Below are 3,465 nucleotides of genomic sequence, written 5' to 3' on the forward strand. Positions count from 1 at the left end.
GAAAAATTACAGTGATATTCCAAAGGTAGGTTATTGTAGATACAAAAAGTCAATAGACAGACTCAGTTAAGGTAAGACAATAGACAGATTCAGTTAAGGTAAAGATTGACCTTTGTCAGAGAAGATACCAGCCAAGGACAGGACTACCTACCATAACTCACTTTTAGTTAGAAAGAATTTTGGACCATCCTGTGTGGTTACTTTTGGTCTCAGAATTTGCATGGCCATCGTGCAGGCCTTTCTTGGGCTTGTCAAGTATGATACATGGCCCCTTTGTCCACACTTTCTAAATCAATCCAAAAGATGCCTCAGTGACCAGACTTTTGTTTGCATAATGGACTCTCATGGTGAAAAGAAGACTCATTTATCAAAAGTCTTAGTGTCAGTGTTTGTCTTGCTGAACAAGGTACTATTGGGGGTGGGGTAAGACTATGACCTTGGACGGAAGTCAAGGCCAGGTTTTCTCAAAATTTCAGAGCAAGTAGATGGAAGGCAGTCAGGTCCCACAGGTCTTCATTAAGAAAAACACTCTGGACAATTTCTAGCCTATAAGCCATCAGGATCAAGGTTTTTCTCACTGTCTCATTTCCTTACATTCTATACCTAGTAAAATATTTACTTATAGTTTAGGGGTACACTATCAACCTCTTTACTCTTCATGATCGGACCATAAGATGAGTAACCATGTACCATGATTCATTTACATCCTGTTGGAAACAGCCAAATGTCGTTCATTACTAATCTGATCCTGCTACTTGTACAGTTTGGAACTGTAACCTGAACGTTTCTTTGGGGACAAGGCTGTAAGAAAACAATGTTGTAAATCACAATTATCATCTAAATGTTTCAGAGGCCAGGAGTTCAGCGAGAGACTCAGAAGTGGGTATCTCATGCCTCGGGAGAAGTTATGCAGGCCCATGTTTCACAGCTATTTCAACTTCCATTTGAATTAATGGAGTTAGTCTCCCCTTTTGGGTTTAGGTTTGAGCACATGTCCAAAATTAGGTTCTAGCATTTATACACAACATTTCTTTCTCAAAACTTTTTTCACTTACCTCCTTGTTTTTCTTAGTTTGTCTCTTTTTACTCATTCAAAAATGACCAAATTATGACAAAATACTTACTTTTTGTTTTCCTTAAAAATACACATGTCACTGTCCTTTCTGCAATAGCACTGCATTCTTCCAAATTTCAACAGAGAAACCATAAAATGAATATTATTGACAACACAAATGTATACACCTTCAGCAATTACGAATAGTTGGGCTATATATACAAAGTTAGAGAAAATCTCCCCAAACTAGTATACTTATTATTGTGACTAATAAGAGCAGACAGGCAAAAACTATCTCATTAGGCTCCACATTATTAGGCTCCACATCAATTGTGTAGGTAAACAGGCCTTGTTGATGTCTTTGGATTGGTCAGTAGCTTCACATCCTAAAGAAGTCCTTGATCACTATTCGTGGAGGCAAGTGTCAGAAACAAGGGCAGCTGTCCAATTGTGGCTGGGCACTGGATAAGTTGTTTTCTAACAATGTTGAAGAGAGTCTTTAATTGATCCCCTTTTCCAATGAACAAAGGAAGCCATGGTCTTTGAAGTGTTCATCTCCTGGAAGTGCACTTGTGAAATATCAGTAATTTCTCAGTCCCTATAAATTGGTTAATAAGTTCTTAATAATAATGCAGAGTTTTTAGATACGTTAAACACCTCTGGCCATGCTTGGAGCCAGGGGGATGAGAGTCACTCCCTGCCAAGATGTAACTGGGGGGCAAGTCCCTCAAGTTGCAGTGCCTGCGGGAGCTTAGAAAAGATTGGCTCTAGGACATGGGGCCATGCCTGCCCAGACTCATGATGGCAGCCCAGTAAACTCGCAATAACATAGAAATACTGGCAGGTGTAACTGATTGTGGGAGGAGTTGGAAATAGGGGTACAGAGGAAGATTGGCATGGGGATTTAGACCCAGACATGGCAGCCACTGGGGAGAGAGCCATACGGTTTTAACAGAGTGGGGACCCCTTTTTAGGAAGGTTGCTCCATTCCCCCCCCCATCTAGATGCATGGATGACCAGGAACTCTTCAATGAGGAGAAAAGCATGTGCTTACCAAGAGACGTAGATTTCACGTTGAGGAGCACTATAAAAAGAGCTTGGACAAGGGAGATTAGAAGCCTCTGAAAATTTAGCTGGTTGAGTGTTACTTGTACTATTTGCATGTGCCACAAATCCAGAAAACTCGGTTGATAGACATAATGAAAATACTTCACAACTGTGTCAAATACTACCAATGGATTGTATTATTTACCCAGCAAATGAGCCCCTCAGTCACTATAACTGAGAGGGAATCTCTGTTGGGAATTCGTTTGTTCCATTAATAATTTACCTTTCAATATTGTTGTTGATCTCCTGGAAACACTGCCTCAACTCAGCAGGAAAAAAAACATAACAATCATAACTAACACATATTTGTATTCTTGAAATGGTGACATTGATATAAAATTAAATGCCCGTACCTTAAATGTATCCAAAAGAACTGGAAAACATTTTGGGGGCATATCAAATGATTTTCCAGGGTTATATTTTGACAGAGAACATTCACTATACATTTTACCAGCTACAGTAAGAGGAAGTTCCCAGTAATATTTATTTTATGAAATTACTTACTAGGACCCCAGTCTGTCAGCTCATGTGCATGTTAAAATATTGGGACTTGTGTCCCTATAGATAAAATTGGTTTCTGATGGAAACTGTATCTGTCAGTCTGGGTCAAAGTTTCCCTTTTTTGTTGTCATAGCCTCATTTCTTCTTTTGAAGCTATCCATTAGAATTGTGAAAGCCAGTCTTTTCTTGCTTTAACGGGAAGAAGAAGCATCCCCGGGTCATGATAATTTGAGTGTTTACTACTCCAGCTGCCTCCTTCAGCTAAATGATTTCCTTTGGCTTTGATGTTTGCAGCTAGAGGATGTTCTGAAAGTTTGAATCATTGCCCATTGTTTCAATTTCTGTATGACATCTAATAATTCTGACACCTATTTTCTTTCTTTAATGTATTTTATGGTTGTGCTATTACAGTTGTCCCATGTTTTTCCCCCTTTATTTCCCTCTGCCCTGCACCTACCTCCCACCAGCATTCCCCCACCTTAGTTCATGTCCATGAGTCATACATATATGTTCTTTGGCTTCTCCATTTCCCATACTATTCTTAACCTCCCCCCTGTATATTTTGTACCTACCATTTATGTTACTTATTCCCTGTACCTTTTCCCCCTTTCTCCCCCCTCCCCTGCCCCACCAATAACCCTCCCTGTCATCTCCACTTCTTTGAATCTGTTCCTGTTTTGACACTCAGAATAAATCCATAAACTCACCACTTTTTTCCACACTGGTTCCACCACCTTCACCTGTCACCTGGTTGACTGCACTGGCCACCTCATTGGGCCCCCTACCCCCAACCCAGCAGCCAC

Source organism: Artibeus jamaicensis, unplaced genomic scaffold (assembly GCF_021234435.1).
Source record: "Artibeus jamaicensis isolate MK-2021 breed Jamaican fruit bat unplaced genomic scaffold, CSHL_Jam_final scaffold_11, whole genome shotgun sequence".
Lineage (NCBI taxonomy): Eukaryota > Metazoa > Chordata > Mammalia > Chiroptera > Phyllostomidae > Artibeus > Artibeus jamaicensis.